General features: G+C 42.6%; 1 protein-coding gene and 1 long non-coding RNA gene across 3 annotated transcripts in view; one reads left to right on the forward strand and one right to left on the reverse strand.

The window, feature by feature from the left end:
* The window catches only part of LOC111251222 (docking protein 3-like), a 55,635-nt gene that overhangs the window by 13,862 nt on the left and 15,079 nt on the right, over window positions 1–26,694 (forward strand). The window lies entirely within an intron of this gene.
* LOC147755350 (uncharacterized) lies at window positions 19,062–26,550 on the reverse strand. The gene is made up of 3 exons (XR_015329184.1): window positions 25,228–26,550; window positions 19,638–19,956; window positions 19,062–19,375 (listed from the first exon to the last, which is right to left on the reverse strand). It is a non-coding gene; the product is annotated as an uncharacterized LOC147755350 (long non-coding RNA).

A 26,694-nucleotide genomic window follows, 5' to 3' on the forward strand; every position in this document is an offset into this window, starting at 1 on the left:
GCGGACAGCGCGGCGAACTCCCACTGGAACTGTTAAATTATGATCACTAATAATAATTACAATCAGTAATGCGATGGGTGGCATTAGAAAAATACGGTACATCGGTTGACCTTCATGTGAAATAAAAATCTGCACTTTTATTTTGGCGACGTAAATGGTTGTTGGTGGACATAAAGTAGGAATTGTTGTTCATCTGTGTAGTCGCCAGACATTCATCTTCTCCTATTGAGCTGTGTGGTTGAAAGCTGAACAGTATTACACTTGATACCTCAGTTCACTTTGTTACGTGAGTTCAGTCACGACGCGCTAAGCGACAAGCAAGGCGCATGGAAATGCAGCTCTTCCAACGGCTGATGGCTCCCAAGCGACGCTTCGCCCGATCATTTCATACTATGACAGCAATGATCGCCATTACTAAGTAATACATCTGCGTCTTTTTTGGCGTAATGAAAACAGGTAGTTCTTTCCCTGCAGACCCTTGGCCTGGGGCACCTCATAGTTTTTCAGCCCTGGGATCTTTTGGACCTCACGACTCTGCGAAGAAATAAACAAGTAAACTATTCTTACCTGTAGTTACGCTTACATACATTACGCTGCATCGACGCAAAGCTTATCTTTATCAACTTGACAAATGCCATTTACTGGTAGTTGACCGATCGAACGAAGTGACAACCGCCTCTTCTCTGACAACTTAAAGTTGGTCGTTTTGATATGTGCACTGTAGCAGGTCGGGATTTTTAGATCGCTCAACTATCCCGTTCTAGCACTGTCTGGGTTCGCTGAAACTGATCTAGAGCACTCTGTTTAGCTACTTTTCTTTTTGGCAACACCTAGCAGAGACTGTGCTATTGGGGTTCGTTTCGTGTCGAAAAAGGCGTTTAATAACGAAAAAAAAAAAACTGTGACACTGGTACCCGTCGAGCACGAACAAGTTTCGCTCAAGTGTGTTACCATCATCATTAATAGCAATAATAATAACTACTACGCCAACAACACCATTCTAACGATAGTTTTCATCGTACTCCATTTGTTTAGATTAAAACCCAACCCAATAACTACAAGAGCAAACCACTATGCTCATTTTTTGACAACCTTTACGATGGGTCTATCCGACGACATCTGGTGGAAGAAAAGACTGTCAAAAACCCAACGGAAACGTTTTTTAGGGTTAGCATTTTTATTTTGACGTGCGTAACTAATGCCTTATTGTAAATTTATGGGATTGTTTTCACGTCTGCATATCCGCATTGGATGAATGGCCCACTTTCGCATATCAGAGTCTATCAGTCGCTTTTTGGCCTCGTGCAACCGATCACATTGCATTATATACACAGTTTTTAGAAGGGAGGTTAGCAGGTGGTTATTGTACTCGACTAATGTAGTTTTCTAGACGGTTTTCTATGTGACTCATTGTTAAATAAAAGGGAAAGGGATAAAAAAGCCTCCTAGTGTATTTATGTTTTTGTATCATGACTGTTTATAGCTACGTTTGTCATCTGTACTTGCGGACGAAAGTATAGTTCGTTTTCGAAGAGAACAAGAGAGTGAAAATGGTACCGATTGGTAAACGCATAGGGGTGTCGACTTTGATTCCGATTTATCCACTGATTTGTTTCGTATGGACCACGTCGTCTGGTAACGGATCGTCGTTTCAAATAGGTTAGCTGAGTTACACAGATAATTAGTACTCAGTTGTGGCCGTTCCTCACAGCCAGATTTTGTATCGATACCAGATTGTAATTAGCAGCAATAATTGGTCGTGCTTCATTTTCTGTAAACTTGTACAATTTATATCTAATTGTTGCCAATAGATGTGAGTTCGATTACCCATAGGGCGACTAATATCAGTAGGTTATTTAATGGTTACTGTACGGAAAATTGGTGCGAAACTTCAGATATAATCGCGCCCTAGGGCGCAATTATCTGAAGCGCATTGAATTTTTAATTGCTTTTGAATTTCACATTATTCCCGCAGTATTCTTTAATGGAAGGTCTTTATTTGGGCAATTTCAGATTGAACGCTATTATATCTGACGACACGCGTTTTATTGTTTTACAGATTCACTTGACAGATATTTTCATTTACCGAACAAGTAACTGAATGTGTTCTGTTTGGTCTGAATATTGCCCGGTCGCCTTGCATTTTACGTTGCCTTTATTGCTATTACGTTTACTTATTGTCAATTCGCCCTTTGCACGCGTAGAGCTTGTACAGGTTTTTCGTTGCGTCTTCCGTACATTCTAAACGAACAATCGTTATGTGCCATTAGTAGCGAACGTCCGCGTATCCACACGTCACGCCTTGACTGGCCGTTCATCCACATTGCTCAGCCATTCTACTTCCTTTATCTGATTCGCGCGCTTACAACAAATTGCAGTTGAATGCTCATTGTAGCCATCATAAAAGCTCTCACTTGTCGTTTTAGGGACTGCGTTCGTCGGATGTGTCGTCTTTGACACAATCCGCTTCTGTCACTGTGGCACCATATAGACACTGCACAGGTGACACAGCGGCACGAACAGATGCTAAACGGTAATAACATTCGAGCATGTTCACCACAGTCATCAAAATCGCAAACAGCTAGCAATCGAGCTATTAGATCAGAAGAACGGTCACAGCAGCGCCTATAGCAATAATGCAATAACAACAATAGTTTCTTGTATCTAGTGGCAGTTGAGTCCCTCTGAGAGCTGCGGTATTCACCGACTGTCCAGCGTTAGATTGCCCAGCTGGCAGTCCTCCTTCCAGCGAAGTCCGTTAGAGACGTTGTCATGGTTACTGCTGCCTACTGCTTCTACGTGTCATGTGTATCGATGCGTCAGTTCAATTGTCGCTCAAGTTTCTCCCCCAACTCGACGTTCGTTCCGAGCTCCTACGTCTGTCGTCAGCCAACTTGGCCAGATCTGCTGAGATGCTATGGTCGGCCCATTCACTGAAGCCGCAACTAGAATGCGGCCAGTGTTACAATAGTAGAGCTTTTAATAGCGGAACATTTGCGTACCTGCCCTGGCCGATGGTCACTCCCTGTTAGGTTCATTATCAGGCCAACATCGACAAGAACTAGCTGCAGCAGCGTCGTCGAGCGCTCCGGTAAAGTTGTTGCTTGTGATAACAGCAAAAACAGTAACATCGACCGTAACAACGACATGGCTCTGCTTATCAATCGGTAGGGCGACAGATAGAAGTAGCCATGAAAAAGGAAAAAAAAACGAGGCCTCTGATGGTAGCTCTCTTGTTGGTATTCATCGGTTGTCGCTTTTCGTGGCAACTTTTGGCTGTCATAGCAGCTGTCAATGATGGCTTCTGGAAAAGTAAGCCGTCGATTTTGTTACGGGGACCGCAAATGAATCTGAGTTCGGGCGAGGTAGACATTGTCGACTGACATTTTGTCTATTTAGCGACGCGTTATCACGACCACTCTTCATCGAGAGTCTCCTCGTGCCTGTCGGAGGAGAAAGTCCGAGCGGCTCGCTTTTTTGTCGGCTTTTTTATGTTTTATGTGCGTAGTATATTCCATACAATTGGTTTAGTGACAGGTTGTCGAGAACAAATATAACCATTCTACTCTGAAGTTCTCACAAAGAAAAGTGAACCTGTCGATATAAAACGACAATATGTTTTGTGAAGTTATTGTTCATATTGTCGTTGACCTGTTTCATTCCAACTGTCGACCTAGAATTTAATACTATATGGACTAGAACTTCTTGATCTATTGACGTCTATATCATCTATAAAGCTTTTGTGTGCTATCGGGCTATACTCGGCTAGTGAAGTTGCTTGATATTTACTTACTCGCTGAAGGCTTATGAATGTCCATTGTAGAAGCTGGTACGACGCTTTGGCTAGAAATCCTGCTAAATATCATGTGTTAACTAAGACATTTTCGGGACTCTGAGGAACGTAACTTCTTCTCTGTAGAAGATTAGCGAACAAGCGTAACTATAAATGGGTTTTTTTTAGGGACCGCAACTCAGGTTCGTGGCGGATTTAATGTTTGATCAATTGTTTTCAACTTTCATAGAGAGCGAAGGTTGAACAAGTAAACCAGCCCGTGGGCTAACTCAACGCATATTATACATGGCATTCTAAGTTAGAGAGTTTTTTGATGTATAGCTGTTTGTGCGAAATGCGACAGTTGCAATTGTTTGTCGAACACACGTTGCTGAAAAGTGAATTTTTTTTTTATTACTACTATAGTAAAAACGTGTTTCTACAAGTTTGTAGTTACTAATTATTAACCTTTGATATTTAACATGCATTCTAACATGCTTGATCCGCCTTCGCTTTTTGTGTCCTACAACCGCGGCGCGCTCGTCCTGCGTAAGCCACTATGCTGGCACAGTTAAGCCTTGTAATCATGTTGACAAAGTATACCATCTATTACTTAATATGTCGTACGAATGTCAAATTGCTTAAATGATCAGGAAATGGCTACGCACCTTTCGAGCTCGGTCAGGTCACGGGTCCAGACGCTTCACGTTACGCGGATGTCTATTCCTGAAATTTTCAAAAACAGCTGCGATATATCTGAAGCAAAATCTAAATATTGTAGGGAACAATTCATGCCATGCAAACTTTCGCTACACCCTGAAGAAACGTTGGACGGTCAATCCATTGGCCCTGCGCAGATGCTTGCGGTAACGAAGTACAATGCGAAGACCGACATTCAAGGAACGTCGTTGCTTATAATCTATCATTAATTCCGTGTCTGAGGATGTTTCCAGTTTCACCATTGCTGTCGAACGTATGAAACGACGACTGTATGCATTGTAGTCTTTTTTTCACTTCATTTGCTAATCTCAAGTTCATCAACTCAAAACACGATGGAGGCATGTCTCCTATTGCGAGGATATAATCAAATGCATGAAGGTATTGCCAGAGTAGACGAAAATCACGTACTGTCTTATCTACAGCATATATACATTGTACTCACAGCCTCGTTCGATGGATCAAGTTGAGGCTAGAAGGTCCGTTTAGTATTTGATCTGCATACAGGACGTAGTCAACAAGCAGAGAGGTCTCTAGCACGAACTTGTGGGGAAAAGCTGTCTGTTTGATTGTTTCAATGGCCAGCAATGTGACCATTCTGCAAGGTTAAATCTAATTGAGCTGACCAAATCCCACTTTCCAATAAGCATATTGCTGCATGCAGTGCCTATTTAACGGGAGGTGATAGTGATGATGATATTGATCGTCATCACGATACCTTCGCGGGCCTTACGATGACAGAGATCGACCGGCCAACGGACAGCGGTTGCTAGGCCACGGGCTCGAAGGGACCTGTTACATAGGGAAGTGGCAATAACATTTGTTACTTCCCAAGCGTTTGTTGAACAGACGGACAGCAAATCAATACAGAGTTACCTTATGTCCCAGATAATGTAGTGGACGTGCTTTTAATTAGTTGTCGCATTATGAACCAGTTATCTCTGTTTGCTTGTGACCTCTAAGTTGTTATCGTCGTGTAAACTGTGAAGTTCAGACGAAGTGCCTCACCGGAGAAGGGCACAGCTCTGGCGCACACAAATCGTTAATGTCGAGGAAAAGAGAATGCACATCGATGTGTGAATGTGCGTGTACCTGCGTGTATGTGTCCAAACAAAGAGCGTGGAGTTTTTTTTTAGCTAGCTGGTCGCTCGATCTCATGATTGAGGCCGACGAACACTTGGTCACAAGAAATTCATTGAGAAACTGAAAATCGTCTTAACTATCGTCGTCTAATTGATCTGTCTGAGTAGAGTTAAGATTCAGCTAAGTCTGCAAATATGGATGCATGTTTTATATGTACAAAGAAAGAAGATGGGCTTCTGCTGTTGAGCACCAATACGCTCCTACTTTTCTCGTGCGATATGACACAGTATCCAATTGTGGTGCTTGGAATTGGAAAAAGGAGCCGATTAAGATAGTGAAGTCTGAACATTTAACAAAGGTCAGATATCGTGCATCCTGATTTTGGTTTCTTTAAGAAAATAAAATTGAAAACATGCTGCATTGCTGATGATAATATGGGTAACAAACATACTGGCCGTTTTTTAATTATGTATAATAATGATGCGATTAGTATTATTGAAGGACACACTGAAGTAGAAAGAAGCCTATAGGTATTGATATATAAGAATATATGTACGCACTCCTAATGGACGCCGTCCAATAGCCGGTTCGTTTTATTGCAAACGTCGCTAAAACGTCAAGCAGGAACAAGCTCGAAATTGGTGAGAGAGACTCATCTATTATTATTAGGATATTGTAAACATGTTAGTGGTCCACAATTTCCCTATTTACACTCGTATTGTTCGCTCTATTCTTCCTACACTTCGTCTTATGTGGTCTAATAGCTTTCCCGCACGCGCGCTCCCGTTGCGTGCTACACAATCAAGTGTTGGTAACCCACTGACTTCTTGATAAAGTCGCTGTCCACTGCTGCGGTATGTTACTGCTACAACTGTTTCTTTTGACGCGGGCGAATCTTATATACATTCGAGTCGTTTAGCTTGGCTTCCCCACTTCAAGCTGAGAAAATTGTAGCAGCAACAGCGGGTCCTTTGTGCCTGCATCGTTGCGATTGTTAGCGCCATAATGTTTATGTTTTGATCTCTGTTGGCGACGAAGGAAACCAGGAGCGGAGATAGCTGGACATAAGTGCTAGCAGGACGACATTAGTAACTTTGTCGTTAAACGTTAACGTACCACCGACGTTAACAGCAGTATCATTTCTGTATCAGTCAACGACGTTTGGTTGATGTTTGAGGGCCAGAGCGCCGTACTGCGCTATCGGTCAACGCATTCGTTCAAAGAGAAAAAGTAAGTTTACTGTAAAGTAGTGAAGTGTCACATCAGCGGGCAGCGGCCAGCAGGGGTCGTCAGTGGCCTGCTCGCCACCTCTAGCTGGCCCAGCGAAAGCTGAGGTGAGGGGGCCGAAGCCAACATGAAGAACGCCAGTGCAGTAGTCTGCGAATGCGGCTAAGTGGAGAAGATACCAAACATGAATCGTTGCTACCGCAGAAAGAAGTTGAGCAGTGCGGCGCTGCTGTTTGCCTTTACATCGTACCACGATGACAGCAGCTACGAAAAAGACGACGGCCACAGGACCGGCCTTTAAGCGAAGTTAGATAGTACGGGCTGCGACACACATATACTGTTTCTATAAGAAAATAGCACAACGGATGGTAGCCGCGAACCGCAAATGGACAGGTGGGTTTAGTCGTGGCGTTACTCGTCTTTACTCTGTGATGACACAATATAATAGAGGTGCAATTCCTCAAAATGCCAGTAGCAGCAATAAAACAGCGAGTGAATCCGTCTAGTTTTGACGATGCAGTTGAACTAGCAGTGAAGTTGATGAAAGCAGTGGGATTGCCACGAGCGCGGGGTACTCGCGTCTAGCCATACACGTACAGTTTCGCGGTATAAAGCCGCGGTTTGTGAAGTAGGCAGTATTCAAGCCTACCGTCATCACCATTAGACGCGAGTTAATTTATATATTTCCGTGTGGCAACGCAAACTAGCAAGCTATGCTGCTCATCCCCTCGCCTTGCGTCGTATTGTTCCGCGCGAATACTGACGTCGCTGGCAGTGACGCGAGATGCGCGGTACAGTTCTGTGAATTCTGCTTAGTCCAATTGCGAACGTCTCACCCATTCTGTCGAGCCAAATCTAGAACTCTCCGAACTACGGAGCTGTCAACAGCGGAAGCCTGCGTGCACTGAATAGGTCTCAGAAATACGAATAAAAGAGAAATGTTTGTCAAAAGCTTGGTCCTTCCATTAATATTATGCCTTTGTTTTAGCTCGAGGGAAAAATTAATGAGGCCACCATATGGGCAGTCAACCACTGCCCATTGCAGTGTTAGTGTCCTTTCCTCGGATGGGATGCATGTAAACATATATAGTATGTATGTATATGGGTACGACGTATGGATAAAACGTGAGCAGCAGGTTACTGTGATATAATGTAGTAAAGGAAACTTATAAGAAGTATCTAGACGAACATGTTTTTACTGACGGATTTGATCGAAAATTGTCACCCGACTTCGAACACGAATCATCTTCGTGCAGTAGCATCGCTTCTCTTTTTGCCAATGGCGAATGGCCAACGAACGCAATTATAGAGCTGAACAAAATTGATAAACGGGTACAGCCGCTGTTCATACTGGTTAAAGAGGATAAAATGAGGTGAGGGAAGAAGTTCTTCCACAGAAAGAATAGATTTGCCAAAACGTTGTACCGAAAAGAAACTAGCAATTGCCTCTAACATGAATACATACTGCTGAAGCACCTCGTATGGTCTGTTTTCGTACGTCGCAAGCCTTTTCATATCGTCAATGAATGTTTGGTGGTATCTGTAAAATGTCCTAGAACCAATACCAAATCATTATTTCATAGCAGCTTCTGGAATCACGACTGAAACGTAAGGATCTATCAGGTCTTTACGCAACTTTGAAACAACAGCAACAGATTTCGGTCAAATAATAACCTGTCTAGCGTCTACCTGTCTAGCGTAATGACAATAGCTAGTAGTCCTATGAACAGAAACCAAAGAGCAGCTTTTTGACGCAGAAGACGTTCTAGCATAAGCGTATTTTTCTTCCTCTTGCTGATCAAGCTAGCGACGTGGGCTAAGAAGCCCCTCGTTAAGATCAATCAAAATGGAATCATTTTCAATGTAACGCAACGTCGCTGGAATAGAGGATATCAAACTCTGTATTTCGGGTATATGGTGGCCGATTAAAGTTCTTTCGAAATGAAAAAGTTAGATACTGATGCAGCATGTAGGCGAGGCATCACTCGAGTCGGCCGCCAACATCACTTTGTCCCGGAAAAGGAGTGTCAGAGCATCCTTTATGCTAGACTTGTCTTGCCTATTCTTTGCCGAAATAAGCGTTGCTTTTTAAAGGTTAATCTTAGTTCGCTTCCAGGGTTACTGCAGAGAGGTCTCGCGGTGCAAGCTTAATCCGTCGAATATCTGGAAGAAACGAAATCATCACTGTATGGTTCTGGCGTTTGTCTAGCAATAGCTAGCGATTTTTGGGTTTGATGGTAGCTCGTGTGCTTGCGTCATTTAGTTCTATTTGATGTTTGGAAGTAAGCTTTCAGGTAAGGCAAACGGCTATTCCCTTCACTTATTCTTCGCTAACTTCATTGATAGTTAAGGATCATTGTATACACGTGCAAGAAGGCAGGTCTTGAGCTAAGCTGGCATTGTTAGCGTAATTGCATAAATTGTTATAAACATTTGCCGCTTTTTTCTGTGCATATGCATAAGCATTCAGAAAGACCTAAGCAGTAAACAACAGGACGCTCTCTTCTGGGTACTTGACGGTGATTTGGGTACGTGTTGCGTTATAGTTGAGCGGTAACCTTTCCTGTTGGCCTCAAAGGTGGCAGATCTACCTTAAAGACGCATATAATCCTACTCAATTATTTCATGTCTTTTGCCCTATGTGCGCAATGGTGATTTTCGTATAATACGTATATAGTCAAATTGTCACGATGCAAAACCCGGAACAAAAGAAAGACGCTTTCCACTACCCCAACGTCTGTTAATCGCGAGACTAGTTTTCTCATTTCTCAGTCGGTAGGTCGATTTTATGTCTGGGAAGGCGATCTATCCTAAGCGGCTTCCTAGCAGGCTTCTTAGCGATGAATCCCAAAAAAACTGGAAAGCTGAAGTCTTTCTGGCTAAAGTGTTCCGTTATTTGTCCAATGTGCATCTGGGAAAGGCGATCCTTTTTGATGGTTGGCTTACAGGTTTCTCGACGGAAAAACGACCGACCCTTAAAATTCAGTGTTTACGCCCATATATGCCCTCAACAATTATCGAGGATGATAACGGCCGCGAGAATTCTGCGTTCTTATTAGACAGACAGTAGATGCGAGGATCATTGTTATTAAGTTCTATGTACCGTTGTTGCTGGCCAGTGTAAACCTATTCAATATACAGGTTTGTCCTATCGGGCAGCGCACGCAATAATGTTTACAATGTGTTATGGCCCTGTCAAGTTGCAAAAGATTATTCTGGAGGTATGGCTCGTGTTAATTCGGCTTTTGTTTGTTGCCAGCAAAAGACTTGGCGAGATACAATAGACGCGGATATCTTTTATTGTACCTTGATTAATGTCTAATGCTTCCAGTAAATTTCAGTTCAGCTCGAAAATTTCATTATTTAGACATAATTGTAGCGTAACCGCTTAGTTGTACTACATTCTCCTCGTCGGGTCAGTTCTGATTGTGTTTATACGTATATATGAGCGACGGGTCACGGTTATTGTTTTAGTTCGGGCAAAGTCGCTCAAATCATCGTAGAATTGTGTTGTAAGCATACGCGTTACATACTTCGGGCTGTTTTGTCACGCCGCGTTACCATCTATCTTTTTGTAACTTTATGGTGTTTCGCAAATATGTCACTTGCGGTGTGCGTGTCGCCTGTAAATTGGATCGCGGTTCGCCCTTCTTGGCGGTGAGCTGACTGGCTGGCGTCGGCTAAGTTGAAACGGGGCTATGATGTTACTTTTACTGCGAGGAATGCTTGTAGTCTTCTTATTATTTACTGTTCATTGTGAGATACATTTAGTCACTGACTGGGCGGATTATATATTTACATATAACTTTGTCAATCATATGGGGTGTTCAGTTGAAAATGCCTACGAGTAAACTTTCGGATTGAATCCTTTAGTTGTTGTTTATCAATCGATCATTCATGCTGTTTCGATGTCTTAGCTGTCTGTAGCATAGAGAATATCGTAAATGTCAGAAACACAATTGGCACAATATTGGCAACAAAATGTCGCCTGTCGTCTGCTACTTGCACGTGTTGAATGAATGTTTATGTTGCCTACAATACGCATAGTTGCCAACTGATGTGTTTCCGCGCTAATTATTATTTACTCCACATAGATACAGTATGATGTGGATCATAAAATGTGATGGTAGCAATCGTTGATAATTTCCGACAAGAAGGTGAGTTCGAAGACGAAAATGATGATTTCGTCTGTGTCCAGCCGTAACTGAGCGTCTCGCTTGAAGCATTGGCATTTTTACAGGTGTAGCCGCTGGCAACTGCTGGTTCTAGGGCCCTCTGCGACGGCCCTAGAACCAGGCCCAACGGGCATGGCTATTGTTGTCTGTCTGCATTGACATCCATGTAGCCGACATGCAGCGCTGGGGTTTATTGAGGTAAATGAATACGCCTCGCGATAATAGCGAAACATCTAGCAGGTTGCTGTTAACTTAATAATCTGTTGCTGTGAACGGTGCTGCCCGACACGTACTAGATCAGATCACAATCGGAACTGGCGCTGGTCGCAGCTACTCCAGATTAGGCAAACGGCAACAAAGGGACAGACGATCAGCAAGCTTTCGTTTGTGAGCGACACTTTTGGCTTCGCTAACTGTTGCCTGATATACTAGGGCACGCGTTCATTGATCTCAGTTTGTACGGCAAGTCATACCTATTTATTAGCTATTACTAACCAACCATTGCGACACTTATGCTGCATTCGTGGTCTGTCCGCACATACTTCAATCCGTTAAGCTGAGCGCACAATGTCCAGCCGCAATTCTGTCACCGCTCGTAGCAGTAAATGGTGACTAAATAAAGCTCAATATAATTCCAAATTACGTGATATATTAAAACACGTAATCTGCTGCCGGCCCGAACCAGAGCCTTGCTGACACACAAAAGAACGAGAGAGATAGTCTATCTCTCTCGTTCTAAGTTGCATTGGCAAAAGCAGCCGACTGAATTTTTCTGTATAGTCGTCTATCCGTCGGATAATACGTCGATTCTCATCGTCAGCGAGAGATCGTCCCTGTTCGTCGTAACTACGAACGTACATACGCTCCGTCCGCTCAAATCCAAAGTAACGAAACAGAACTTGATGACTGGCGGACGACGAGTGACTACTGTCTAGCTGCTAGCAGACATCGACAGCAAGTGGTGACAATAGAACGACAAGATGGCGTACCGCCGCCTCGGGATTCGGATCGCCAGCAGCGAAGCGGTTACCGTAGAATCGAACTGCTGACTAACTGATCGTTGTAAATTGCAGCTTGATGGTCATCCAAGCACCGGAACAAACTAAACGAGAAACCAGTAACTGCTAAATGACTTCCTCCTGCTTGGAACTTCTCTCCCTTTCAGACGAAGCTCTCATACGGTTTTGCTGCTTCCATCAGTTCTGCTGTGTTAGCTTAATATGAACTCTTCAGCGCCGACGAATAGCTTAATTTTTTGACAATGACGGCAACGAAGTTGCGTTAGTTAGATGGTTTTTTATTCTTGCATCTGCCGGGATAAAGTAAATCTTGCATAAACGCTTAGATAATAAGATTCGATTACGACTGATGCTCTAGGTAGTAGGGTTACAGGTCCAGCCGCTATGACTTAAGAGAGTAATTCTTCAAAGACTAAGTATATATTTCATCTAACTGATAAGGTTATTATAGGCTGTTCGTAAATAACAATTTATGCCGCTAGTTCATCTGTGAGTTTAAGCATCTATGATATCCCGACAGTAATCACAAATACAAGGTGATTTGCAAAAACCAGTGGGAAAAACGCTGTTGATAACACTATGGGCAAAGTGGAAAGTTCCCGGGCCGATTTAAGTTCTACGCAACACCGAAACATGATTGTTGTTTACCTATACACGCCTCTAAAAGGAAAAAACTTTAAATACTTATTTATACTAAAGCGTTGAAGAATACCTTTCATACATACTTGTTCATTACGGAAACACTGCGCACCTTTCATTGCTGCACTTTTATCATACAGACATGATGTCGTATATTAAGATATATGTTTGTTTAAATAAAAACAAATCAGAAAAGTCCTCTAGACTTCTTTTTGCCGCGAACTAGGTAAGCGTTTGATGTCATCATCTAGCGCATCAACTAGGGAACTACGGATATCGGGACCGTAATGAGAAACAGTCAGGATGAACAAAATAAACAACGATTTCCGTGAGCATAGGCAATGCCTCTTTGTACCTCGTCAAAATGAGGTCCGTGCGATCGACAGCTGCCATAGCAAAACACCTAATACGATCTAGGAAGGTGACGAAATTTACCTCGTAAATGCCCACCAGAGGAACTTGTCTATTTCTGACGTACTCAGGAAGGTTAGCTCGTGCCGATCTCAGACGAGCTGGACGCTGGCTAAATGGCAACCTTCATTACAGAAGGTCAAGGCAATCGGATGTTCTTTCCTCAGAGGCCGCTTACCTGCTGAACTAACGATGATATGTATTAATATCTGCTTGACTTTGCTACCTCGGTGACTTCTATTGGATTTTTCGTTCCGTTGCACCCACCAACAAATTCTGTTACCTAATAGAGGACAACGAGCATAGAAATACACTCTGCATTGTTGGTGATTTATTCTACTAAATGGAACCGTTGTCAACAGCATCACCATGACTATGCCTATACTATTACTGGTTTTGTAGAAGGACGATCGGGCTTGTATGGCTCAGACAGCGGCACAGAAAAAAATTGGCGGCGAAATAAATGCTAGCACGGTAATTAATTCGTCTGCTGTATTATTTACGATATATACAATCGTACGCAGGCATATTTTACTGTATGCCTATGATATTGGTACTGAATGAAATAATAATTATACTACTGTGTGATTGCGTGTTTAGATATCTTCTTGATGGTAATTTTTTGCTGGCAAGGGATCTGTACTTGTAGAAAATTAGGAGGGCATAGATACGCATATACGCACATATATCTCACACGTATAATCGTCACACATCTATATACTAAGATAAAAAATTCCAGTTAACAACAGCTACAGTTACTGGCAACTATATATATATATATTTAGTTATCATCTTTGAATATGGTAGATAATTTAAAAATCGATTATGTTATTGCTGTTGCTCATTAATTATTGTGCGACCACATGTTCAGAAGGCGGTTTACGAATGATTTCCCGCTAACCTAGAAACCCTTAATTCTGTATAAAATGTTGGCTACAAGATCGCCCCACGATATTCAGTATACCTGACTTCAGTACGTGCCGCGAAGAAATTTGAATTCGACGACAACGTAATACATGCGCGTTGCTTTGTTAATCAGAGGCCATCACCAACGTGAGAAGCTACATTGTGTGTTGATCATGACTCAAAATAGATTAGTCATATGAGCAGCTTTGCCTCGTCTCTGCTCTTGTGAAGACCATCGAGGTAACATCGTTCCCTATTCAATTTGCTTTCTCGAGGTAATAGGTACCAAGATATTTTGTTGGAAAAAACAGTTACTCACACTACAGACACCACATTAGTATTTCTATTATTACTTTATACAATATGAACAAACCAGAGAAAAGCCTAACGCTTCAAACTACTATAGAATTATTTATCTGCAACGTCGTTCGAGGTGCGAATCACGAATCGCACTGGTCACCGACTAATAGACGAAATGACGTGACGGTCAAGGCGTTCGTCAATAAGGCCATACATCGCGTTAGGCTCGTCCGTCGCCGGACGCGGTCTTCGTGACCCAAAAGCGCCTATTTTTCTGGCCGTTATGCCGTGACGATGCTGCGCCTGCGTCGATTTCCACGTTGTTGTTTGTGGCAACAGTCATTGCCGTTGCCGCCGCAGCGGCAGCAAGAGCGGCGATCGCTAAATGTATTCATGTTCAACAACCTTATTCTTATCCCTCATCCCCCATTTGCAAGTGAAAAGTACCGTTAAGATGTTGCCTGGAACAGCGAACTGTGAGAAGGCACTCAGCAGTTCGTGTTATTACCAGACGCATGCGTATTTCTGATATATTTCTATATAAATCAAGGTTTAGATAGAACTAAATGCGTACATATATATATATATATGGATAGAATCGCACAATGGCAACGTCTGCTGACAGAAGTGCCGGCGGCCATAAAACCACAACAACAGCGCCTGCCAGCAAAGAAAAGTCGAGTGCGGAAACGCACAAGTGGTTCACTCGGGTCACGCTCTTCATTTGGTGACTGTTAGTGCTGGTGATAACGATAAAATCAGGATGAGGAAAAAGACGATTGCGGCAAATGTGTCGCGAACGGGTGAAGATGATGCTGACCGTAGGCTATTGATTGAAAGGCCCAGCAACAGCAGGCTATGCAAAACTTAGCGCTTTCAGAAAAGATAGAAACTTTCCGAACAAATCAGCAGAGACCGTGTCATCACATCAACGTGTTGCCAAAACTATTGTGTTTTCTGTTGACAACACTACAACATGGTTTGTCCTATTATCGGAGCTGCTCGTGGCGGAATGGGTGTTCTCAGGTTATGATGCCGACAACGGGCTAGCACTGGGTTAAGTGGGTCGTCGAATGCAATTGTCGCATTAGTGTTTTTGCATTTAGGTAAGGCGCTATCCTTTAAGTACAATATGATATGAAACTGTTAAGAATAAGTAAATGACGCCAGTTTGGCTGTGCTCTGACAACAGACAGATCATTGTCCTAGGTCATTCCCATCGAAGGCCAGGCGAACTGGCCGATCGGTGTGTTAATTATTGTGTGGTACGTAATTCTTTAATTGAGTATGACAGCGCCCACGGTACAATATCTACGTGAAATATACTGCATTGTTGAATACGGATAAGCGCACCTGTACGTGGACCCGTAACTCTCTTTTGTGATACAACTCTGTATCTGTTTCTACTCGCAAACTGATGCGCCTGTACTATTTATTATATCGTACATATCCGTTGAATGGAAAAGTTCTTTTGTCGCATTTCTGTGTACGGTTGTACCTGTTAAAGGACGATAGTCACAATGGATACGCGTTGGATAAATGTTAACCGTAATATAATATTAAGCACATTGTTAAGGCTAAAAGGCGCTGTACTTGCACCTTAGTTCCCACTATTACGAGCTAAAAAATTATCTATAACGCCGTATGCATTGCAAAGACGAAGGAATAGAATCTATAAATACTGAGGGGTTTCAAGCTAAGAACATTATGATTGTACGCGGTATATTTCGTTTGACTTTTTATCGTCAAATTATCATAAGTTTACTCCGCTAATTTCGGTAAAGCTATATCGTCGATGACTGTAATGTCGCAACGATTAAGGTGCGAACTATATAAGCTATAGCAGCTTGCAAAAAGAGCTACATCAGCTAATATTCGTGAAGTTTGTTTTGGAGAATCATAGGGCAAGAAGGTGTTTTGCCCTATGATTCGCAGCGGTCGCATATCAAAGAACTTATTTCACATAGAACGGTACGGACCACAGGTAAAGATGGACGTGTTAATCAAACCTTTTTGCACATAAATTATTGACAGTGTCGCGCAGCTTCAGAGCTCGCGACTTGCTTGACTCAAATACCTTCAGCATCGACAATATACTGTGCTATATCTCTTGGCTGTTCCCCGTTATTCAACGGCCACACAGTGTCTTCAGCCGCGACGTTTGCCACCTAATGGCATATATGATACTGTATAGGATCGAAGATAAACTAGAATTTAATGCCAAAGGAGAAATCGCTAACTTCAGATAGTGTCCTTTACACGTACAGCATAGTATAGTCTTACCCCCTATCCAAAGATCTACACGAACAAACAGTTTAGCGGGGTGAAGGTGCTAAAAGGAAATGACGCCGACTCCGGATCGAAGACGAGCGATCAAACACTGCATCGCTCTAAAAATTCGCTCTGACGTCACCCTGTGTCTTTCTGGGTAGTAGATGAGTGACTTATTTTTTTACTCTTGTTATTGTTGTTATAATGATTATTGTAGTTATTGAACGACGTTTCCGTCCGAGGGCGGAAAGTCAGGGGATAGTGCACAGTGACGCTTGGCGTAAGGTACCAGGGATAGCCGATGCAACGTGATCTAGAACGCCAATAAAGCAGAAACACTTACAGACCTAGTCAGGTCTAGTTTCGTTCTGTCTGGTCCACTTTGACCTGACCGGAGAAGAGGTAGCTTTACTCCAGTGTTCGTCTTGTTGGCTTTGTCTGAGTAGGTGTCGATCCATACGATTCACTTATCTATTATGTGGCTGCCTTTATATATTTCGCCTTTCTACCTGAAGAAGATCTATTTTGCCTGTTTCTGCTTCGGGTAACGCAGGCGAGTCTCGTCGACATCAACCAAACCACTCCTTTTTTGTGCTATGTGGCTTATGCCCGTTTCCACGGTGCGGTTTTCGTTAGACCACAATCAGACGGGCAAACTACAACAGTTATTCACCGAGGTGCGCCACTGCTCCGAACACCACAAAACGACCAGACGACAACACTTCTAAACGAATGCAAGTGCATTTGTGAAAATGAAAAGAAGTCCGGAAACGCATTTTAGCTATATTCGCATTAATTGGCCGCCAGGCTTTTTGATACATGCGACGCCTGTATGTTTATTTGCATTATATGTGTGCGCGTGTCCATTGTGTAGATGGCCGCATGCGTATTCCCAACGCAGCTTCAGTGCAACTGTAGATAGGAGGTACTCTTTGATAGAGGCATTGCGGCAGCGACCGTTACAGGCACTTAACGGATGGTTAGTGATATATAATAAGGACCCCAGTTGGAGGATCCAAACAGTGTGACCACGGTTTTCTACGCGACCGACTGGGTATTCTTCCGTCTGCTCTCCGCAACAGCCGACGCAATCTTTGCCCATACATGTTGATTCCATAAGCCAGTATCACGAACGGTTGCCATCGGCAGCGGCGTAGAAGAATGCATCTGGGGTTTACTAAAACCAGACTTTGTTTGCGTATCCGTGCCGCTCCTTTGCCCTCTGTTCACCAGATAACAGGCTTGATAGCCCGATAGCCCAACAGCCTAACCTTCTGAGCTACGCTTCTTTCCTCCTTAGTGGGCACAGCCTCACGACCACTATCTGTTACCGTCATTTGCCCGTGGCACATTTCTAACAGCGTAACGCAGCATGGCGGTATATTGGTGAGTGCTGAAATACCACTGCAGCTGCTGAGCGCGTTGTTGATGATAATGCTGACGAGATGATCGTAATGGCACGCAGTGGGGGTGTTGTGGAGGCCCCCGAAGATACGCACCTCCGATCACTGAAGCGGTGATCGAGCACGAGAAGGAGAAGGAATCGAAGAGCACGGAATGATGTGATGCGATGGCTGGCTTTAGCAGCGAACAGTCAGCCATCCTATCGAAGGCAATGGTAGCATAAGCATAGCGCCGGTGATTAGAGCTGATTCGTACGTAGTTTGTAGTAGCAGCTTTAGCCACGAATGAATACCACTGCCGTCGCTCTAAGCGGGGGGACTAACAAAATTCGTTGACTATGAGATGACAGTGAACAATCTACATATCTCGTAACTCTGCTGTCCGGTGAAAGATGGACTTTTTGGAGATATTCAAAAAGCCCAGTTCGCAGAAGGTTCGTTTTGCTTAACGTCTTTGTCACGAGACGAGCGTTTAGCTGAAGTATTTCTCACGCAACGCGAAGCGAAAATGAAGCACCGCGTGCTACCTGAGGGCTATGTCAGTTTCGAATAGGGAGGAATGGCGATAATTTGTTTGCTTTAGGTAGCAATACTACGCGTGCATGAGAATCGCTCGCAAAATCGATTCAGAACTGGCCACAACGATGCATGCCGGGAGCGAATAAGATATTGTACGCCGTGGTATCTCATCTGTGGTGCTAATACAAACGATGCAAATAAATTGGCTGGGCTTAATATATAACAAGCATGCAGGAAGAGAAAGGACGTGAAAACTCGTAAATGTTAACAACAACAGGGACAAGAATTATATTTACTCAATACAAGAAAAATAGTTTCCTTTTTATAAGGTCGTGAAAGGCAATAGCGGTCTACTGATGAACAGGGACGACGAACTACGGTTGGTAGATCTATTTTTTTTATTGGCACACAAGCCCGAAGCATTAGCTTTAAATATAAATTAATCATAATAATACTAATAGTTAATATTAGATAGATTAGTAGAAATCGAAAAAGGCTCGTACCCAACCCACAACCTAACGGGATCGAGTAATCCGTCGAATCGCTGCTAACGAAATTGGCCCACGTTTGAACGGCGTTGACGCAGTAATAGATGATATATTTTAAACAATTTCACTGATTTCTGGGTTTGTAAATGTTCATAGTTAATTTCTCATGTCAAATAGTTTATTTCTAAATCAGTATTCGCGAACTACATATCGAGTAATGCACACCGACGCACCTCAATTTTCACATGCTTCTCTTCTAGACTGCAACGTTTCCGTATTATGTGCAAATTACGTCGATCGAACCATATCCATTAGTGGCTATCTAGCTTCATCCAGAGCTTCGTTGGGGGGTTAGGCCTCATCTCGGAACGCGGCCGACAAATTACCAGTCATGAACCAAAACCAACAAAAATCGACGGTCGCTTCAATTGGTGATACGTATTTACTAAGTAGAATAACAACAACAGTGGCATATCACGAAGAATATCGTTTCTTCCTACAAAATCATTCGCCACATCAAAATACCTAGGAGAAAGCACTGAAAAAAATCTTATCGGTATGAGAGCAAGACATAGCTGGATTGTTAGAGAGAGTGAGTAAAAGCTCAGCTCATTGTTATTTTATATTTATAATAGTACTCTGGAGTTACTATAGGAATAATTGTACTTTAGCGTATTAGATGCATAAGTAAGTGGAGATTTGCCTACTTGTGGGCGATGTAGTAACATCATAGCAAGGTATGGTAGGTCGTATGTTCTTGTCCTTGTTTGAAGCTGAACTTCATCAGATTGAGGAGAGTAATGTTCTCGAATTTATGACTAACGTCCACCGACGGCCTCCGCTGTTACCGCCGCGTCTGACGGTGGCTTTTAGTAACACTGCGTAGCGGCTACGTAATCCTCATTGTTGGACAAGTAGCCGATCCAAAGTTTCGATTCTAGCGTTGAGTTTCACAGCAGCGAGCTTTGCACATATAGTCGCGATGATGATCAGCAGCAGCGCGACCATCATCTACTGAAATAGTAACTGACGAAACAAAAAGCAATAGCACTGGTTCAAGGGGTGCATATTATGCAGACACATGTGCAGGCGAACATTTATATGTCTTAGCGCCCGAACTTATTTTAGAGCCTGCTTCTTACCTTCGTAAAGTTCTCAGGTATTGATATACCACTCGCATGTGAAACTCAACGTACTAACGAAGAACGTGTAAATAGTTAGTGAGGAAACTATCGAAAGGCGCACTGATCATTGCTATCATCAGTTGTCTAACTGTTGCGTTCCCTTTCGAAAGATTCAGTTCATACTAAATGCCCTTGGATATTAATTTTTCACCATGGAAAGTGCGCGATTAAAAATGTTCGGTGATGTTAAAAACCCGATGTCTATTCGTCCCCCCATGCGATACCGACACTACGCAATACCTGGCCTTTCCATGTGTGTCTATGTTTGTCATAGTTAAGTATGCGGGATAGTATCGTAATAACATAGTCGTAGAATATAATACGTCTTTGTACCCGAATCTAATGTCAATTTATTACCAAGCGAAAACGAACCTCAAAGGTGCACAGTGGATGCCTGCCGTAACGGCAGGGGCAACAAAGGCATCGAACACTTTGAATACGGCACGCACATATATATTTAAAAATAACAATCATTCTTTGCAGAGCTTTTTCTCTTCGTGGTTTGTTTTCGTTGTTCGATGAAATGAAGCGACAAATGTAAAAACGTAAAATGGCGGATGCCTAGCGATTATCTTCCTACCTATTCTTTTAACGTTCTGCTATCATTGGTAATTTTGCCTTCATCCACAACATGGTGCTAGCTAGTGCGGTATGGTCGCAAGTGGTGAAAGTTGGAACGTGGCACGAAATCGCCGATGACGTCGAGGCGACCGTTCGAACATCGCTATTCGTACCTGGTTACTAAAAATTTACCGCCTTTTACCTCCTGTTCACAGGAAAGGTTGAATGACTGAGCTGGTTGTATGGCAATCCAGCAAACCCCGTAATAAGTGACTCTGAACTGAACCCGGCCTTTTCATCAGATAGGGCAAAATTCCGTAAAGCGTGATGATGATTATGTCTGATGAGCAAGGATGACGTTCCAGCAAAAGACATTCTGAGTATTAGTTTGCCATCATATAATCAGTCTTCATAGTAGCAGTGGTCCGTATGAGCGATGTAGACATTTTCTAACTAACTTCAACGGTCATCTTGTAGCAGCGATGAATGACGCGAGCTCTGAAAGCGTGCGTGTACTCAGTACAATGCGCTGGACCGAGCTAATCATCGGTAATAATGCCGTATACCAGAAAGTGTGACGGCATCTCTAAACAGATTGCGCCATATTTGTGTACAGCTTTTCGTTACGAATATAATCGTGATCGTCCGTTCTACTAAGACCACTGGTACTTGTGTTATACCTTATGTATTTCTTGTAGACCTGCAGAGGCGGGTTCAATACAGCCAAGTCAAAATACCTGAGATCATCGCATATTACTCGCCAATTATAGATATTACAGGAACATTTAATTCCAATAGCTTTCAGCTGGTCGGAGAAGCAGTCGCGCGTATGAGATTTGACCAATGAACGTCTGACGAATATTTGATCTGATGGAAAAATATATACATCAGTTAGCGGACATTAGCGTAATCGTAACGTGCGCCTCTAGGCGTGCGATACGTTTTCTGTGGCCTTCATTGACGTTTTTATTAGTAATCTACGAAGATGTGCGCGCTGCAAAGACATCTAAGTGTATTTCATAGGTCATATTACAAGTTGTCAGCGTCTTCATAATATGTCTATGTAAATTAGCCGATAATAGTTTATGCACGTACATGATCATTACGGAATCACCGCGGAAAATTTACGCCACTGGGACAGCTTTTCTCTACAATGGAAACACCGTTAAGTTTTCGACACGCTTCTTTAATCTATTAAACATTCTCACACAATGTATGCACCATAAATACGCTGTTGTGTGTATGGGCACTGCTGGCAGCGCGCGCCGTATTAGGACACAAACCTACAGACAGAATGAGAGATACTGCACACTTTTGGAGCCTCGGTATCTTTACATGGAAAGTCGCTTCTTAATGTGCAATACGTGTGTATACTAAATTAACATATATTCGGCGCGTTTGTGCGAATCATTCGGGTGATCACCTCACATCATGCTGGAAAGCCGAAACCCACTCGAGTCGTTAACCCGAAGACTGTCGTATGGACGACCGTGGTTATATCATATAGGAATACAGGAACATTATCAACAGCAATATCAAAGAAAAGTGGAAAACACATACGTAACTGTTGATAGATTGACAGGACAGTAGAACAACCGAAGGCGTCATTTCGCAAAAAGCGTCTGCTAATCAACGAACCAAGCACCTGTTTTGAGGGGGCGACGCTCAGAATCAAAAATAGCAAAACAAGAATAGGAATTATGGGAAACTAACTCCTCTCTCGTCTTGGCCAGCCCATTGTAACGGCAGTAAAATAAATACTGCGCGTGCCTTACGAATGTCTGTTGGATATGAAATTACTATTTTTTTATTGGCGGCTATCTAAGAACGCTCGGGGGGAGAGGAACCATTCGCTACTGCTATTTTCTATTTTTTATATAAAGGATCCGTCACTATAATATGGTACGATATATTTACCGTCTCGCTTGTGCCTATTCAATCAACGGTGTCATGTACAGTGGGGTGATGCCTGTTCGTTTGGTCTTTTAACTTTAGCACATAGAAAAGTAACAAGCTGGTCTCCGATTAAAAAAGATGGTAAACAAATTCGATTTGTCTTCGTTCACAGAGTTTCTCGTTCCCCATAATAATATAAATGATTTTAACACATCTGTTAGATAACTTTGTTTATAAGAAGGTGCGTCTAGAAATCGTTGTCGGCGAACGTTACTAAAAAGTCGGGTAATTGCGTATTCTAGAAAAATATTCAGACATATATATCCTATCAGTGGAGCAACTGCCAGCAGTATCAACTGTGGTGGAGTTGGTTTTTTTCCCCTATTCTTTGCGACAAATACGTCTGCTGTGTGAATTTATTTTTGTTAAAGATGAACGAATGTAAATGTATGACCGTGCATTTGTGCTTCGTATGCAGCATATCCCAACCCGCGCTAGTCGTCATGCAAATGAATAGATTATAAGTTCATCTGAATCATTCTGTCCCCTGAATCGGTAATTGCTTGCAAAAGTCACACATTGAAGCCTCAAGTGACCGTGATCCTAGATTCTGGCGCGCGAGTTTAACAATTATTCATAAGACCAATTTTCAATAGTCTTTTTTATACCCGATATTGTTCGATCAATTTAGATTCCGGCTTTACTGTTACCGTTGGTGAATCACAGTTTAACAATAATAGTAATCAATTGAAGAGAGCGTAATAAATACAACATACTAAAATATAACGCCCGGTACTTGGCCTCACTTTTTGGTGAGCTTAGATAGCAACCTAGTAGTCATTTATGCTTATAACGTAACGTTAAACTGAAAGCAATTATTAAGCAAACTAATTGTTTTCTTTCATAGGAATAAAATAATGCAGTTATCCCAGTGGGCTAAAGGCTACATCTTGCCACACGTCGCAGAACACCGAAGCACCTTCTGCAATGCTTGATGGTTACTTCAGTTGATTACCTTATTCTTCAGCACTGGATAGAGATACACTTAGAAAAAAGATGAAGTAAGGGGCTACCCATAATAATATGACACTACCCGAAAGTACCATTCAACACCTTGCTTTTGTTTTTGTTCATTTTGCCCACTTTCTCATTGTTGCCTCTGTCACATTCCTGAAGTCGCATTGTCATTCGTTAGGTGAGGTACAACCGAGGCGTACCTCAACACCCTAACGTCTCCGTGGGCTCTCATCACGCTTTGGATACGCTTTGATCGATTGGCATCAAAGACTGCTCGTTCTTTGCTTCGCAACTATTGTCAACCACAGCTATCTCAGTTCCATTAGGAGTCCCCGGTGAGACGTGTTCTTCAGTGTTTCCTCTCGATGAAAGAGAGCTTGTACAGGCTATAGATAACCTTGGAGTTGCTATTAGCTTTACCGAAATGCCCAGGAACACCTCTTACGAAATGACGTATCAAAAACGGCCGAGTCTATCGTTAACCATCACCACCAGCCACTACTGACTAACGGTTAAATAACTGACTTATTACCTAGAGCTCTCTGTTTAGTGGCATCTTAACAAATGTCATTATTGTCGATGTCATGATAGCAGATGGGCATTCAATGGGAAACAATGATTTCCAATGAGACTATTCTTTCGTTTAAGGTTTGCATCCTTGGGAGAATCCCAAGTTGGCAGTTCCGCCTGTCTAAGGATTCTTTTTCGTGCGTCCCATCGCGTTTTTACTGCGTCATTTATTCGGCCAGACGAACAGGCACTACACACTCATATAATTCTCGCAATCAGTGGCTTTTTGCCTAACGCAGTGAGCTGCGCGACAGCCCGCTAGGTTAACACCAACCTACCTACCTAGCTACTTGAGTAATCCGATCTGTCCCCGTAACACAGTGGCTGGTACATCTTTATCTGTCTGTAAACTTGATCTGGCCATTTTCTACTGTAGCACCCCAAAAATAAGCACAAATATGAGACGAAATTGGCCGAACGGACTGTGGCGGAATATTCTGACACATTCGAAAAGGAAAGGTGTCATTCTGTTGTTGGCGCGCTTTTCGAACAGCACCTTTTTCTGCAAACGGCCAATCACATCTATGTAACATAACCAGCAAGCAATAGCTGAGCTGTTATTCGCCGATTGGACGATTCACCGAAATTACGTGAAATACCAGTAGACCGTCCGCTGTGAAGTCTTTCAGCCGCTGGCTTTCATTTGCTCTTCATTGACACCTTTTGGAGACGTTCAACTTGAACAAAGTGTACATTTTTTTCGATACTTCATCTATATATATGTACAGAGTGTCCTAAGTGTGTACACCGGTGCCAATTATTTGTATTGAGAAAGCTTTACTGAAGATGAAGAATTTTATTTCCAGCAGGGCGAAGCACTCATTGTAATGCAAGAGCACATCTTGATGAGAATATTTCAGACATATGGGTTGGGCGAAGAGGTCTCATAGAAGATCCCGCCCGTTTTCCAGACCTAGCGCCAACGGACTTCTTTTTTGCGGATGCTTTAAAGATAAAGTCTACGTGAAAACCGACACGACTAGAATATTCAGAGCGATAGCTGAGGAACAATGCGAGAAAGGACCAGTGATTAATGATGTTTGTTGGGATTTGTGACTTAACTACTTACCGTTATTAGCACCACACGGTAACACTTTGTGAGATATAGTTATACACTGTATGTATAACATTTTGCGGTTTGAATATTAATTATATGTAAATAAAGTCCAAGTTCCATATGTTTATCTATCGCACACCACCGGTTCGACGTCCTTGGTGATTCTTAATTGGTCGCGAGCAATAGACCGACCTAATCGTGTGGACCTTCCTAAAAATCGCAGGTAGACGCAGTCCGCGTGCTAAGACTGTTGTACCTAGTTTTACCAAATACGTTAGTAGTACGTAGCAAATTGCAGAAACAGTCTTGTACGTGGTTTCCCAATGCCAGCCAGGATAAACATTGTAGATAGATATTTGCTTGTCGACTCGTTAACATATTTGACAACAGCCGAAGACTGAATCGATCCAGGTATGGCTATTTAGACACTGGCCCGTTTGATAGGAACTTCGAATGGTGAACGCCAGCCTTGGGCCAAGTTCAGAGACAAATCTAGTTTATCAGTTGTACGAATTGTTTTCATTTCTAGTATAAACGCATTCCGCAAATTAGCACACGCCCTATGCTTGGACTTGTTTAAATGTTCGGAGCATAATTGGAGCATATCTGTTGCTCCTCTCCGTTGAATTGTTTGCCAAATAATATGTACATGTATATACATATATACGCACATGTACATTCGCTACTCGTCACTTTTTCTTAGCTTTGCTACGTTCCTCTCGTCTCATTATTACTGTTGTTATTATTACTATTATCATTGTTTTATTTCTGTCTTACGGATTTTTTTACTAATGTCGTCTTCATAGTCTCGGCCCACTGGGGCCCGCGTTATCCTTTCTGTTGTTGTTGCGGGTATTTAACTTCACGCTACGTTGCGCCACCGCTTCACGCCATTTGCCTTCGATGTTTTGCGGGACGTATAATAGATCCACTGAGATGCGTATTTGTTTCTTGTCTATTGTAGTCAACGATGACGGTAAAAGCCGGCTTTGTCGCTGATCAGTGACTACCAGACGCTGCTTAAAAGGCCGTAGCAGCCGTATCACGAGATGATGACTGGTCAACGCTGTTGGTACTGCTGAGAGAACTCGTTCCTTGAATGCAAGGTAATAGTAAATGCTTGCAACACATTCACACAAACAGCTGTCGTTGAAGTTTACAGGAACCGCTATGTTACGGCATAACGCTCTTATGTCAACTAAATGTCTCCAATAAATTATTCGCAAATGTGAAACTACTTGGAAATATATATTGCTCTTTTTAGAATTCATTTAACTATGGATATCATGATTTTCGGTATAAGGCGAGGTTCGATTGTTATTATACATCGGCGATTAGGCTTGCATACCCATAAACGCATTTGAAGTAAACTAGACAGACGACATCAAGTATTGCTAACATTTTTTGCTATCACTCCCTGCAAATTAGAATCGCTTTCTCTCAAATCGACTCAATCATACGTTTCTGCAGTGTCGAGCG

The sequence above is a fragment of the Varroa destructor genome, unplaced genomic scaffold, assembly GCF_002443255.2.
Source record: "Varroa destructor unplaced genomic scaffold, Vdes_3.0 BEIS01000005.1, whole genome shotgun sequence".
NCBI lineage: Eukaryota > Metazoa > Arthropoda > Arachnida > Mesostigmata > Varroidae > Varroa > Varroa destructor.